At 48.2% G+C, this 15588-nt stretch overlaps 2 protein-coding genes across 5 annotated transcripts in view; one reads left to right on the top strand and one right to left on the bottom strand.

The window, feature by feature from the left end:
• NCDN (neurochondrin) overlaps positions 1–9339 on the bottom strand; it is a 109138-nt gene extending 99799 nt beyond the window's left edge. Inside the window, exon 1 of the mRNA XM_078681146.1 lies at positions 9205–9339. The gene's annotated coding sequence lies outside the window, so the exon portion shown is untranslated. The remainder of the gene's footprint in view (positions 1–9204) is intronic.
• Positions 9340–9381: 42 nt separating this feature from the next.
• Positions 9382–15588, top strand: part of KIAA0319L (KIAA0319 like) — a 907721-nt gene continuing 901514 nt past the window's right edge. For 2 of the 4 annotated variants that reach the window (XM_078681144.1, XM_078681145.1), the window contains exon 1: positions 9595–9993. The gene's annotated coding sequence lies outside the window, so the exon portion shown is untranslated. Of the gene's footprint in view, positions 9994–15588 lie in introns of all 4 variants that reach the window. The other 2 variants (XM_078681143.1, XM_078681142.1) reach the window with 2 other exon arrangements.

Raw genomic sequence — 15588 nt, 5'->3', positions numbered from 1 at the left:
AAATCGCCCCAACAGGTGACATGTAATGTATCACAGAGATGTCGGAAACCCGTTTCCGATAACAATGTAAGCTCTGGGTGATAGACAAGCGGTAATCTGGGTGAGTAGAGCAATGGGCACGACAATCTTTTAGCTATGCGGCGCCACGCATCCAAAGTGCAGGAGACTGAGGTATTCGGCGTGGTTATGCACGCCTCTGGACAGTGCAACAGCCCATTGAGCGGGACCGGGTGCGCGATCCAGTCTTCTACCGCTATGTGCGGCATAAAAGGGGTAGGAGATATCCAGTGGTAGGCGAAGTGCGCCTGTGCGCACTGGTAGTATGCCTCAAAGTCAGGGACATCGAAACCTCCCCTGTCATAGGGAAGGGTCAGCGTCGACCATTTTAGCCGGGGGTTTTTGCCTCCCCAGAAAAGCCTGCGTAACTCCGTTCGGAGCGTTTTGAAGAAGAAAGCGCCAGGGAAATAGGGAATATTGAGGAAAAGGTACAGAAAGCGGGGTAGTACCACCATTTTTATAAGCGAGGCCCTCCCGGCCATGGAAAGTGGCAGCGTGATCCATCTGTCGACGGAGGCAGTTAATTTGGTCATGGCCACTCCATAATTGGATCGCAGCGTCTCGTCTTTGTCGCGAGAGATGCGGATACCCAAGTAGCGGAGATCCGCACTACACCACTCCAATGGGTAATCGAGGGGGAAGTCGCGCACCGCGTCTGTCAGCGGGAAAAATTGCGACTTGGCCCAGTTGATGTGGACTCCTGACACCCCGCCAAATAAAATAAATTCCCGAAGTAGGGGATTCAGATGTGTCTCAGGATATTTTACGTACAGCGTGATGTCATCCGCATAAAGGGATACGTCAATTTGTCGCTGCAGGCATTGCACTGCACCAGTACGATGCAGCTGTCGTAAGCGACAAGCAAGAGGCTCGACCGCGATGGCGAATAACAGGGGAGAGAGTGGGCATCCCTGACGGGTGCCTCTCGTGAGCGCGATAGGTTGTGACAGTCGTCCGTTAATTAGTACCCTAGCCGTGGGATCCGTGTATAGAAGGCGGACCCAAGACAGGAACAATTTAGGGAACCCCATGCTGGCAAGTACCGAAAAGAGGTAAGGCCATTCAATCGAGTCGAACGCCTTGGTGGCATCGAGGAATACAGCTGCCACAGGGATGTCAGGGTGAACCGTGCGGAGCAGGGAGAAGAGGGTGCGAAGGTTGTGGGACGTAGATCTGCCCGCCACAAAGCCAGACTGATCAGGCAATACAAGTCTGGTCATCAATAGCGATAGCCGGGTGGCCAGCACCTTAGCAAGTATTTTGACGTCGCAGTTTAAGAGGGAGAGTGGACGGTAAGAATCGCAGGATGTGGGATCCTTATCTGGCTTTAAGAGAGAGGTGATCACCACCTCGCGCATAGAGCTGGGAAGTATCCCGTCAGCAAGAGATTCCGTAAACACTTCACGGAGCACTGGCGCCATAACATCGATGTAGGCTTTGTAAAACTCGGCAGGTATGCCATCGAGGCCCGGAGCCTTGCCGTTTCTGAGGGACATGATGGCCTCGCGCACCTCATCGAGCTCAAAAGGCGCCGCAAGAAATTCCCTGTCCCCATCGCTGAGCCAGCATAACGCAACATCGCTGAGGTATGAAGCATATGGCGCGTCTGCTTCCGCCGTGGAAGTGTACAGTGAGGAGTAATGTGCTGTGAATGTGTGCAGTATCGCTTCTGAGTCACTGATAGTGGTACCGGAGGTATCAGTGAGTTCCAATATGGTATGGTGTGCCCGTGAGGGTTGCGTGAGTGTAGCCAGTACCTTCCCGGGCCTATCCCCTTCACAGTATTTACGGGCTATCCAGTGTTTGCCTCGGTATTTCGCCTCCCTGGCAGCCTCCTCCTCATACCTTGACAGTGTCTCCCTAAAGGTAGCATGCAGTTCTGGGTCAGTGTCTGATACCATGCGGAGTTCCAGAGCCCGCAGTTCCTTTTCAAGTGTGGTGATGGAATGTAAGATATCACGAAGTACCCCGTGGCTCTTAGATATGCAGTACCCCCTGACAGTGACCTTGAACGCCTCCCATATGTGCTCGACTGATTCAACCGACCCCTTGTTTCTAGGAAAGAACTCCGCTATCTCCTCCCCCAGCTCAGTGCGAAACAGGTTATCCAGAAGCACGTCAGGGCGTAGTCTCCACTGCGGTCGCGGACTGTCCCACCCAGGAGTACGAAACCGCAAAAGCACAGGGCCGTGGTCAGAGTAGGTTCTCGGTAGGTGAGTCACTCCCACCAGCTCCGCAGCAACCCCCCTAGTGACTAAGAAGTAATCCAAGCGTGCCCATGTCCCGGTATGAGAAGTGAAGTGGGTACCCTCCCTTTCATGAGGATGTAAGTGTCTCCAGGCATCTAAAAGACCACCCTCCTCCACAACTCCCTCCAGTGCCTCCCTGGCCCTAGGCTTATAGGAGCCAACACCATCCGCCCTGTCTAAGGTGGGTACCAGCGCTAGGTTGAAATCCCCACCCCATACTATGTGTCGTGCCCCAACCGCCGCAATCCTACCCCATAGAGTGGTGAAAAAGGCAGGTGAGTCAACATTCGGCGCATATATGGACACAAACAGGTACAGATCACGGCCCACTCTACCCCACAACAGAGCATAACGACCCTCCCTGTCTGCCACTTCCCCACATTTGAGAAAAGGCACAGTGCGGGCAACGAGAATTGCCACTCCTCTGGCATAAGTCGAATAAGAGGAAAAGATACGGTGTCCGGCCCATCGTTTCGCAAAAGTGGCGCTACCCTGTGCGGGCAGATGAGTTTCTTGCAACATGGCCACCCGTATACAATGTCTATCAAGGTAGGCAATAACATTTCGGCATTTCTTAGCATTGTTCAATCCGCGGACATTCCAAGATAAGCATGTCAGTTGCGCATTCGCAGTCAAAGCAGCCATGGACAGAGCAACAATGAATAAGGTAGTGCCCGAGAGGGCCGCAAAATGTAACCACCCCCGCCTTGCCAGTGCCAACGTTTACACCAGGTTATTGCAGATATACACAGTTCAGTCAATGAAAGCCTCTCAGAGTCCATCCTCCCCCCACCCACCCCAGCATCCCAATCATGCCAGTGGCCGCGGAACCCCCCCCAGAAGCCCCCCCTCCTCCCACCTCCCCCCAACTGTAGTGGTATGAACAACAATAACAGCAACAAGACTGTGGGGATCGCCCAGTAGGGGTAAAACATAGAGTGCGCATAGCCACTTCCCGGTCCGTAGCTCCAGAACTGTAACCGCCCTCGGTGGAGACTAGGGACGAGAAAGTGGTCCTTGGTGTACGTTACCACAGGGGTGCAGAGTCCATGCAGGTCCATCGATCATGAATCGCCCCGAAGTCTGAAGTCTGAGCCGCTGGATGACCGCCAGCTGCCGTGGAGAAGACTCGATCCGTAGTGCACATGGACAGCTATTCATCATGTGGCGCTGGTGACAGGTCGGCATCGTCCTGTTCATCAGCAGCAGCGCCGTCTGCTCTGCGCTCCCTACGTATCGATTTTAGGTAGTCCTCTGCCTTTTGCGGGTTGGTGAAAAACCTCTGCTTACCCTGGTGGGTCACTCGAAGCTTCGCAGGGTATAAGAGAGCATAGTCTATCTGAGCCTCTCGTAGCTTTTTCTTCACCGGCAGAAACTTTCGCCGTTCATCCTGAACCATCGGCGTGAAGTCCGGGTAGACAGAGAAGGTAATTCCATTAAATTGCAGTGATTTTTGAGTGCGGGCCGCCCTGAGAGCAGTGTCACGATCACGGTAATTCAAAAGCCGCGCAATGATGGGCCTTGGTGGAAGGCCAGGCTTGGGCACAGGCGCCAGGGAGCGGTGGGCCCTCTCCACAATGAATTGAGGCGAGAAAGCATCCTCTCCTATCGAGCCTCTGAGCAATCTTTCAACGTATAGTTCCATCCTACCCGTATCTGTAGATTCCGGCACATTCGTGATGCGTATGTTGTTCCGGCGGCTTCGCGCTTCCAGGTCCTCGTTCTTTGCCGCTATAATCCGGAGTAAGTTATCCATCCTGGCCAGTTGCGTCGTATGGGTCGTGGCGACATCGGCGTTATCGGATATCCGCTGCTCCGCAGTCGTGATCCGCTCCTCATGGCGGTCGACCTTGTGTACCAAAGCATCCAGCCGGGCCGTGACGCCGTCCACTTTCTCCACGACAGTGGCGAAACCCTGCCTCATCTCCTGAATCAGGCTGGTAAGATCTACATCATTAGTAGGAGGCGGAGTAGGCAGCGAAGAAGATGCGCTGGACCCAGGATTCATCTGCACCGATTTGGCGCCTTTTTTCACACTGTTGAAGCTCAGTTTTGGCTGACGATTCTCAGTCCGTCCCATAGCGGTGTCCGGGGGATGGCTTCCGGGCCGTGGAGCAGAGTGGTGGTAGAATCTGCGGCCGTGGGATAGATGAGTGCAGTCCACCCAGAGAATGCACAGCCGTCAGTGGACAGGAGAGAGCAAACGCAGGGCCGCCAAAGGGGCTGCGAGGGGGGCCCAATCTGCAAGCGGCGCTACGTGGCAACCAAGCGCTGTGATGGTGAGGGGGTCCAGCAGCCAACAGTAGTGGATCGTGGTAATAGATGCTCCCCGCCCAGTGCCAGCAGGGAAGCGGCCCGGGTATATATTGCTGCTGCAGGCAGTGTGATCCAATCAAGCAGGGCAAAGGATGGCAGGACCCCACTGTGTAGTGCGCAGTGAAGGGTTGCAGCACTCAGGGGGGCAGTCCAGGGCCTCTCCACATGACAGCCACGCACCCGCCAAGCAGGCGACAGCCCCCCCCCCCACTCGTCCGCTAGTGCAGAAGCTTGATGGCAGCAGGAGTGGCGCGTGATGGTAGCACCGAGTGCGAGGGGGCCAGTCCCGACCCCGGATCAGCGGTTCCGATTGCTCGCGCTGCTTAGCATAGGAGCTGCAGCGGGCAGAGAGTCGGAGCGATGGTTCGTGGGGGCCGCCCGGCCCAGCAGGCTCCTCCGCCGGAGATCCTTTCCTAGCGCCGATAACGGGAGCCAGCAGGAGGGGGGGGGGGGTGTCTCGCGGCAGAAAGGACAGCAGCCGCTTACCTCCGTTGAAGCCCCCCCGCGATGTCTCCGCAGGAGATCGGTGTCCGCGGCGATCTGCGGCCCAAAGCCTCGTGACAGTCCCCGGGGTCGCGCAGCAGCAGCGGCGGCCGGCCACACGCTCACAGCAGCTCCAGAGCGAGCACCGGATAGAACTCCAGCAGCCTGTAACTCCGGCCCTGGAGCACGTAGGGACGTCAGAGTTTGGTCGAGTGTCTATGGCGATGACCTGAAGCAGGGTCCAAAAGGTGGAGGCAATACAGCACTCCGTGGCACAGGATATGTTAAGGATTATTTACCAAGGAGCGGGAGCTACGCACCTAGGCAGCCATTCCGCAAGTGCGCCCTCTAGCGCCCCGTTATCATAAATAAACTTGAAACTTGAGGGAGGTAAACAAAGGAAAGAGGAAGGTTTTGAGGGTGATGAGTGCAGTGGGCATATGTTGCAAGATCACCAGATGGTGGGAGGCATGAGATCAAGTGACAATTCACATACCCCTGGGCCAAGAGGGGACAATTTGGATGGTGGTGATGTAAGGAGGAATTCCGGTTTACAGAGGACCCACAACATATTTACAAGAATATGTAAGATAATTGTGGTTTTATGAAATTATTTTGCTCTCATTGCGTTTAAGGTTTTCTCTCTTTCCCACTCCAATCCATTTCATATTTATTGTTTTTGTCTTGTGGTTTCAAAAGAGAAACATTGTTGAGTAAACTTTGTAACTTACCTTTATCTTTACATTATTCTTTAGCATGAACAAAGGGAGATATGTTGTGATCTTGCTCCTTGTAATCCCAAACCGTGTCTCTTATTCCAAACACGTATTTATATAGAAGTGTGGAATGTTGGTTAAGCATTGGTTCTGTTGTCATGGGGCTTCTTGTAAGTTCCAGGCAGAGGCAGTTACCGCTGCCTGGAAGTAGGAGCAGCATACATGGAGAACCGTATCCTGAATAAAGAATAAAGATTAAAGAATAAAGAACTTTACTGCAGCTTTGAGTGTGAGGATCCTGTGATTATAGTGTGTTTGCGCACGAAAAGAGTGCCATTCAATTGATTGTAATGTATTTTTTATAGTTTAGAAACCCCCGAAGAAGGGATTTTTTTCCCGAAATGCATTGGGTGACTGAAAATAAAACGTGGCATAAGGAAACAAGGATTCTTCAAGTTTTTTTGCAAAAGTTTGAGGATTGAAGAAATGGGATATAATGGATTGAAGATAAAACAGAGTAAAGAAAAGATGAATAAAATGGTGAAAATTTTGAATAATTAAATTAATGGATTACGAATTTAATTCATTAAATTCATTAAAATAGGTTGTGCAGCTAGATGGAGACAAAAATGTGTCTCCTTTACGTTCTTTCATTCATTTGCAGTGCGGATGGGCGGAGCACAAAGAGTGAGCACGCCGATAACGAGTAAAATGGAAGCATAAAGGAATGTTGGATAAACATGAGAGAAATAGGTGTGCATCTCTCCACCATTATTTTCACGATCCTGTGATTACAACATATTTCCTTCATGCCTAGTGTTAGATGACACCAGAAAGTTTTCTCCCATTTAGTAGTGAGGTTTAATAAATAGCCCGTGACGAGTAGATTTACTTTGTGACTAATCCTCCTTTTGCACAAATCTGTTATATTTAAATTTTTTAAGCATTTTTTTTTTTTCGAATATTTAATTATTTTATTGGATCTTTAACCTTGAGGAGTGGCTGTATGAGCTACTTAATGATTTTCTGTATGTTCTGGTATGCATTATTGAGCTTCAGAAGAGGTCTACATCATTTTTTTTTTATAAATAAAATTTGTTATAAATGAAGCTACGCCCCCACAGAGATAAAGTAGCCAATAGTCGCACTCGCCCGTAGAGAAGCATCCACATGGGAGCCACCAACAGCAAGCCTGCCAAGTGTCACTCATCAGACGTGACACTAGCGCATTTCAGTGTGGTAATCTGCATTACCGCACTGAAATGCATTGTCACGCATATCGGTGTCTGTCAGGAATATATGATGATAAAACGAATTCCGTTGCAACGCATGCCTTTACCACGCATGCGTTACAACGGAATTCGTTTAGCACACAAACCTTTCACCGACTATTTGCGTGATGACGTCATACGTCGTGAAGAGAAAACGGCATTTTTTTACCGATTTCTCTTAATCGACTCTGATGCCGACGTGACTTATGGTGAGTTGTTTTATTTGGGGGGGAGACCCCCCCAAGCCCCCCCCCCTTTTTTTTAAAACTTTTACCACATATGCCTTTACTACAAACATCGTAGTAAAGGCATGCGTGGTAAAGGCACTAGTTGTAACCACGCATGCGTTGTACTGCATGCGTGGTTAAAGATTTCGGGGAAACGGCTTCGTTGTAAAAGCCGTTTCCCGTCTGTCAGCTGTCGCTAAAATCGCTCTGATAAAACAGTGTCTGTGGCAGCGCGCCGCCCGTGGCTTCCCCTTGCTGCTGCGGCAGGCGCTTGGGCTCGCAGTTGAGCTACATTTGCGGGCAGCACTCACTTAACTGCTATAACGTATTTTAGGCTTCCAATTTACGCGGCGCTGCTCTCATTACCAGCATGACGCCATTGGGAGGAGACATCACATCCTGTCGAAGGAGCGCGCGCGGGGAGTTAATAATTTTGCGAGCTAGAACTGGCGGCTCGACTGGGTAGTTTGCGGTGCATTTAATAGTCATGACCGGGTCGATGCAAATAATCATGGCGCCGGTTGAAGCGCTCACAGCCCTGTTTTCTGCAGCTCATACCAGCTCGGGCCATTGCCTCTTATCACTGTAGTTAATAATACTTTTCCCCAGCTTCATTCAATATAATTACAGCAGCCGAGCTGGGAGACGGAGAGAAGTCAGTGTTTCAGTGGCCGCCAGGACAGTCTGTTACTAGACTGCTTAGCCGGAAATGACAGGAGTCAGGACAGCTGAGCGGGCAACACCAATATCCCTGAAGGCGGGCTAGACCCCCGGGCGGCAAACTCGAATTGCCGTGTCCCGATGTGACTCAAGGCCTGAGTCTGCTTGCAGCCAGCATTGCACCTCTGCAGACCGGAGTCGATGCCTTCAATTATAGAGCGCTGAAACCCCAAGCCACCAGCATGGGTGAGCGTGTTAATAGTTATGGGAGCCCGGTGCGTCTCCGCTCGTCGCCTGCCTCTAATGAAAGTAAATGCAAGATTAAACATCACTTAATCTTTGAACTCGGAAAACTATTTGTGCTCTAAAACTATGGATGTCCCTGTGCTCATTTGTTTGACCCGATTTATAGCGGTCGAGCAGTCAGGAAAGTGATTAGTAAAGCTTTTTATTTTCGGTTTGTCAAAGGCTGTAGAAGAAATTAAATCAGAACACCTGCTAAAAATGTTGGCAGTGGAGAGTCTGCACCTGGTATACATTCAGTACCCCAGCGAACAATGATGTGCGCTTTGAAGTGAGGACACCCAATCTTGAAAACATCCTCATCTGCCTCCTTATCTCCCCTCCCCACCTGCAACCCCACTATAGTAGTCATTATGTTATTCTCTGTAATCAAGGTGAGCAAGTGGCAGGCACACTGCGCCGGTTTCAAATTTACAGAAACGTCTTTGTGTTTGTTGTGGCATGGCGCGCACTATCAATGTTTTGGTTAATAGTTCTATCAGCTTAGAAGAGCACTAGATGCTTCAGTTTCTGGTGCTTTCCAGCAGTTTTAACATCATTTTAGAGCGTCTTGTTGCTCAAATGGGTGTAATTTCTGATATTAATATGTTTTCCAAGTCTTTATTGCTTGATTTTGCTTGCGCTCAAAAAGTGTCACTCGTAGTCATTGGAATGTCACTCATAATTACATAGAAATTATGAAAATGTCACACTTGGCAATCTCAAACCTTGGCAGCTATGCAACCGATACCTTGGAAGGCGGCAAAAAAATTGGACTTTGCTCTCACGTGGAGCAAGAGTCGATACATTCAACGTGAGTAACCCTTAGGAGGTGACGTGCTCACGTGACTGATACAAAGCGGGTGGCTCTAGGTTGCGATCGCGCCAGCGGAGTTGGGGAGGGATGCGTAAGTACGTCATCATTGAATAAAACTCTACTCACGAGCTTGGAGCCACCTTCCATGGATCTTACAGAAATTCCGGGTGTCTCGGGTCAGCTAAACACACCACACAAGACTGACAGTCCATTAACAAGTGAAAAGACAGCTTGGGCCGTCTCCGCCTAATGTTGCAGGGATGGACGTGCAGCAGCTAGCTTCCGTGTCGGAGGCGCGTGTAGTTTCCCCAGGCCTCGTAACCAATATACAAGCCGTTAAGATTTTCCCGACCTATCGTTCGCCGTGATACATTCTCTCTTGCCTCATTATCTATAGCCAATGAAACGTCTGACCGGAGATCCAGCAGCCAATCCCATAGCAAGGGCCCTTCAACCTATCCAGGCTCAGCACCCTTTGCCTACCGCTAATAGGATATGTTTCCACCTGCGTGATTAGTCGTGAGCACCTGGGAGCCTCAAGCTGTGACCCTTCGCTCTGTAACTACGGGACGAAAGACGTCTGTTAAGGAGTAGCAACGGACAACGAATTTTCACGGCAATTCCGTGGATAGTTTGGACAGATGGTCAGCCTGAGATCAACCTTACCTTCTGTGCAGCTGGGTTGCAGCACTGTTACCACAAAGCCTGGTATCCGAGCATGACACTTGTTTCTCCGTATTAAGGTGTTGAATAGCAAGTCTGGCGATGTTCTAGAAAAGAAGACCATGTCCGAGGAGAAAAAAGACTGCTCATACTGCACAGCTCTGGCACCCGGGGATTACTCGTGCTTGCAGTTGCAGTGCTAGGACGGAGTGGAGTATAGGCAAACATGAGATGATTCCAGCTGATCCTTTGGTAAGTAGACGTTTCTGCCAACGGATTGCCCTTTTTTCTTGTTTACTTGGGCACCTGTATGTGTTATTTACACTGTAGAGGAGCAGCATCTTTATGTCCCACATTAAGACACTAACAATGTTACCACCCTTTTCAAGAGTGCACTTAGTGTACGATACTCATTATTTCATATTTGTACTGGCAACTGTCGTTTTGCTATCTTGTTGCTGTGTAATTGATGCCGTTTCTTCCAGGTCGCTTTTATTCACCATGGAACGGTAAACAATTTAGCATGCACTGCCAGAGGTGAACATTCACCTGCTGGTTGCACGTATTTCTGCCCAGAATGCTCTCGACCCGCTGTTTTAGCACACCAACAGCATATATTTGCCAACGGAGTGTTATAGCTCAAGGAAAGTAGTATTCTTTATTTTCGTTTGTGAATTCTTCTATCTCGGAAACCCATGTTTGAAACCACCCCGCAATAATTTCCGAAAAGGGTAGGAGGCGAACTCCATTTATTGAACCCTCTTAATGGTATGATCTGCTAACCAGTGGTCGAAGTGCATTCAAAACTAGCATTGGCATAGCCACTAGGTCTCGCCTTTGGGACCTTTTTGCGTTTTTAACCATGCTGCAGATTATCATGGGTGCTACAACATCTACTGTTCTTTATCGTGGAAGCTTTGACAATAATAGGCATAATATAGAACTGTATTGAGAAGTACTTATTTAAAGTGTAATTTTTGTATAACTGGTAGTCTGAACTCACACGGAGGCCTGCATGCACATTAATGTACACACAAAAACCCATAATGGCAGAAATAGGAGAGCTTTAAAAGCTGTACACTGTAATGCTCCCATTCACTTTAACCTCTGTCTTTCTGCAATGGACAGATAACAGGTACAGACAGTTAAGCAACTTCATGTTACTCATTATTATCGAACTCCAGAAGATTACAGGTTTACTGAAATCCAAACTGATTAACAAAATGTATTAGTCCATTCAGGCAAGACCTAGCTAAGCATATTATACGGTCAACTGAATACCCCAAACCTTTACAAAATATTAATGCTCTTAATCATAAGCATGATTAATAAAACCTCTACCTACTGTCTGAAACAAGAAAATGATCCTGAGTGCTCATAGTAATAAACATTTCTGTGAAAGTGAATAAAAAGGAGCATAGATGTATGCTCCTTTTCATTTGTTCTGTGTCACATTGTCTGTGACTTCTAAGCAGTGGGGTCATGAAAAGTTTATCATAGGCAAAATATACTTCAACAGAATAATACACTTGTTCCACATTCTAGGACCCACACTGCTGCTACATAACTTTTGTATGTCAGTGAAAGTGTTTCTGCTGAATTTATCCATACTGTACTAACTTGATGAGTGCACAGACTAGCTTAATCTAGGCGCTGGGTCCATATCTTGTGACTGGGGTAAATCACGTAATCTTCCAGTACCTACATTAAATGAATGTGCTCCTGAGTAATGTAACGGGTGCTCGTGTTAAGCACTCCAATACCTTTGAGTCGCGGTCTGGCTATATACAAACTTCAACCATAAAAAAATAATGTCACGTGTGAGTTATACCCTTGGAGCTGGGTGTTTGTTCATCAATGGTGTTTCATAATTGGGGTTGTGGAGAGTGGCGAGGTGTGGAACAGGGCTTCCTTTGGTATGCTTACACAGGCTGCAGTGCCTCAGCATCCACAGTGCTCACTATAAGCATAGATGGGTATACCACGCACATTGTATGATATCACAGTCAATACTTGGATATTACGAATGATACAGTGCACATTAAAGGTTTAATTCATGCTGAATTTATTTGCTCAGACCATCGCAAAATATGCATAAATTATATTCTGGTCCTTGTTTTGTCTAAGTGTAATTTGTCATACTGAATTGGAGTTTCAGATCATGTGGTCTTTTAACTTGTGGGATTGAATTTACCAAATTGATGGCTGGGACTGGCTGTTGATAACTCGCACTAAGGAGCATCGCAAAACCATGGGCGCAGGGAAGGGCAAAGCTGTGGTCGTTGCACTTGGAAGTTTGCTGGCTGTTTCCAGATGTACAATGGAAGCCATATGATTGGCAGAGAGTGCCCTTTGTTGTGCCCTGTCAGCCCAGGGATGTGTACTGGAAGCTGTCTTATAGATGCTCACGCTTCTTGGATGTGCAATGGTAGCCCTGGAACATGCACTAGAAGCCATAGGATCAGGGCCGCACTGGCCAGCCGGGCAAGCGGGCAACCCCCCGGGAGGCTGGAGCCCCAGGAGGCTGGTTTTGACACCTGGAGGCCGGTTGCGCACCCAGGAGTTGTGGTGCACGTTACACGATCCCGGCGACCTCTAAGATTCTCAAACCCCTTTCAAAGACTAATTATTCTTGCACAGGTGCTTGCATGATTAGAAACTGTAGAAATAGCGCTACTGTGTTAAAACTCTTATGTTCTTGAATAGTTAATTAAATCCCCTTCTGAACAACCAGCAAAACGAGCGTATATAATTGAAACCTTTCAGCAGGCACCTTTCAGTTTGATTTTTCCAAAATTATCCTGGGAAAATCATACTGAGCAAAGTGTTGGGGTCACTCACTCGGTGCAAATGTGGGCTGAATTAATACTTTTTTTGCCAGGGCTGTTTCAAGTTTCCAGTCGGGCCCTGCATATGATGTGCGCTGTCAGTTCAGTGGTGTGCACTGGAAGTCCTTTTGGGCACTAAGAGCACTATGATGCACACTTTTAGCCCAGGGGTGTGTACTAGCAGCCTTGTGATGGGCTCACAGACCCATGGGACACTGTTAGACCATGTACATGCGCTGGCAGTCCTGTGATAGATGCTGTCATCCTGGGATGTGCAATGGCAGGCCTCTCACAGCAGACAGAGCCCTGGGTCACTCACTGGAAGCCCGGTTATGGATGCTCGCAGTCGTTTGATGTGCAGTGGCAGCCCTGTAATGGGCTCAGGGACCCCTGGAATGTGCACACAAGGAGCCATGGGATGTGCTCTGTCAGGCCAAGGATGTGCACTGGAAGCCGTGTTATGGGAGCTGGAGTCCTGGTTTCTGCAATTACAGCTCTGTCATGGTGTCTTTTAGCCCAGTGTTGTGTACTGTACTGAAAGCCCTGTTATAGGCACTGGGGGCCCTGAGATGTTCACAGTTCTTCCAGGAACATCCACTGAAAGTCCCGTTATGGACGCTGGCAGTCCAGTGATATGAAGTGCGAGCTGAGGAAAGCGAACATGCACAGTGCATTGGGAGAACATCAAACGAAACGAGGGACCGCGAGAGGAGGATGGAAGGGGTCAACAAGATGGGGGGTGGAGTGGGGGGAGGATCATGACTGGGGGAGGAGAGCAGCAACTGGGCACAGGAGTATCGATGGAGCTGGGGGAGGGAATGGGCAGCAGCACCAGTTGGGCTGGGCTGCGCTAGCACGCTGCCTAGACTTGACCTAAAATAGGAAGATTCTAAAGAAAAGTGTGCTTGAAACACAACAAATCAACGCTGTGCCTTGTAAAAACAACATTTAATGTTTTGTGATAAAGTAAAAATGTAAATGGCTTATGTTGGCAAATAATAGTTTGAACTTCCTTCGCTATGCCTTCGAACGCACCGATTTGCTTTTGTGGAAAGTAAAAAACGAAAACTGTGTATTTAGTAAATAGTTTGGATATGTGTAGATGTCCATGTATTTGTTTCGGAGACTGTGCGCTTAAGACAAACATCTGGGGCGCGTCGACTCTTTGCACCCTGTTTCTGCACAGAGTTAAATTATATCATTTGCTACCAACAAGGTCCAGTAAATTGATCCGGCGTTGTTTTAAGCTACAGCTGAGGCAATAATAAGAAATTGGGAGAGGATGTGGCACGATGGCCAGAGCTGCCTACTGAAACACTGGGGAACCATGTTCCAGTCTCTGCTTCGGCTCAACATCCTGTGATTCTGGGCAAATTACATAATCTTCCCATGTCTAAGAAATATGAATGCGTTCTTGTGTAATGTAACTGGTGCTCATGTAGAGCGCTCCGATACTTTTGGGTCTATTTTGAAATGCAAAAAGAACTAGGCTGCCGTTGGGTTGGGCCGTATTACCGAAGTAGTCGCCATTTTGTAAAAGGTGATTTATAAACCTTGCACATTCAGAAACGCCCTAACTCACGACTGAACAGTTTAAAAACAAACACATTAGACAAGTAACTGGACTATGCTACTGTGAGAAAGTAGCTCTATATATACTGGACCAGAATAAGGTACAGTGTGTATAGAGTCCACCAACCCCAGAGGTTAAAGCCAGGTGTGGCCTTACTCTCTAAAGTGGTAACTTGGTCGAGCAGTAAGGCAGTACCAGAGGACAGTGTAAAGCATTTGTTGTACACTCAGTCAGCAAAGGGTTTCACACACTCAAAGACTGAACTCCAGGCCAATTGTTTTTATATCAAATATATAGTTATTTTATTTCTAGAACCAACAGGCATCAAGATATACTGTTCTCAATATGAGTGGTCTCAGGTGAGTACTTTGCAGAAAGGCAATAAACTTGGTAAACACAATAGGTACAGGGGTTGCAGTAGACAAAACAATTCTACACACAATTTAGCATTGAGCACAATGGATTTTCTTGTATAAACACAGTTGATTACTTTGTGGATTACTTTGGTAACTCCAGGACTGGCTGCTAGTTTCAGTCCTGGGGTCTAAGCTGGAAACAGTTTAGCAAAAACGTTTTAAGTATTGCAGTGATTTTTCAGGAATAAAAAAACTATTTTAAAAGTTTGCACGTAGAAACTTTTCAACAGAAATCTGGCAATGTTATCCAATGGGAGAAAATTCAGTTTGCAGGTAAAGTACGATCTCGTTACTTTTGTAATCCAGTACTGGGCTCCTGGGGCCAGCACTGGGGTCTCAACTTAAAACAGTTAAGTAATTACGTTTCAGTATTTCGTATGATTTTTAAAGAATATTTCTAGTTTTCAAAAAGAAGAAATTTCATAGAAAAGCAGACAATGGATTCCTATGGAGAAAATACAAGTTACTAGTAAACCCACTAGGGATTACTTTTGCGGTTCAGTATGGGGCTACAAGGTACAGTACTGACTCCTCTCCTGATCACAGGTGAGTATTTCAGAATTCGGAATTCGAATGCTTTTATATGAATATTTTAAGTTTTCAAAAGTAGACTGAAGATTTTTCGAGTCAAAACCAGTCAATGTTATTCAATGGCAGGTAAGTGAGTTACCGGTTTCCTGGTGAGTACTCGACTGGTGAAGTTGTGGTTCTGGGCATAGACTCGGGTCCCCCAGGGTCAGGTAAGTACAATTGGTTCACCCTCAGCGGCGGCCGAGTGCAGAGGTAGTTAGGCCCAATGTTATCCAATGGGGGTCAGGGGGCCTCTGGTTGGTGGCTGCTGGCTAGCAGGCCATGCGGCTGTGGGAGCTGGGCTCCTGGTCACTTGCTCAGGGCAAAGGGGGAAACCGGATAGGACAAAGGTGGCACAGCCAGCAGGACTCGGGCGGTTGGGTGCAGGGTGCTTTTCAGCCGTCGGGCTCTCAATGTTATCCAATGCAAAAGGGAACAAAGGCTGCAGGCTCAGGGGCAG

Source organism: Lissotriton helveticus, chromosome 3_1 (genome assembly GCF_964261635.1).
Source record: "Lissotriton helveticus chromosome 3_1, aLisHel1.1, whole genome shotgun sequence".
NCBI classification, from domain to species: Eukaryota; Metazoa; Chordata; class Amphibia; order Caudata; family Salamandridae; genus Lissotriton; species Lissotriton helveticus.
The sequence above is the reverse complement of the archived record's forward strand: the minus strand, read 5'-3'. Positions and strand labels throughout refer to the sequence as shown.